We start from the raw sequence: 258 nt of genomic DNA on the forward strand, positions 1-258 counted from the left end.
AAATGATATAATCTTTTTGTCCTGACACCAGCTGCGGATGGCGTTTTTTCCTTAAATATTTAGAATAGAAAAATTAATGTGGAAGAGAAGGAAGTGCAATTGCATTAGAACTTAATCAGAGAAAAATACTGATAATGAAGATTGTATATTTCCAGATGTATGATAATCCGGTTTTTTGTTACTATCGGTAATGTGTATTGAGTCTTCGTTATTACATGCAATATAGTTAATCTTCAATATTTCTCAAACTCCGGCCAA

The 258-nt window shown here is 31.4% G+C and overlaps 1 protein-coding gene across 1 annotated transcript in view; it reads left to right on the forward strand.

Moving 5' to 3' along the window:
* The window catches only part of LOC119591041 (G-protein coupled receptor 54-like), a 58,154-nt gene that overhangs the window by 42,981 nt on the left and 14,915 nt on the right, over positions 1–258 (forward strand). The gene's annotated exons all lie outside the window — the stretch shown is intronic.

The sequence above is a fragment of the Penaeus monodon genome, chromosome 28 (genome assembly GCF_015228065.2).
Source record: "Penaeus monodon isolate SGIC_2016 chromosome 28, NSTDA_Pmon_1, whole genome shotgun sequence".
Lineage (NCBI taxonomy): Eukaryota > Metazoa > Arthropoda > Malacostraca > Decapoda > Penaeidae > Penaeus > Penaeus monodon.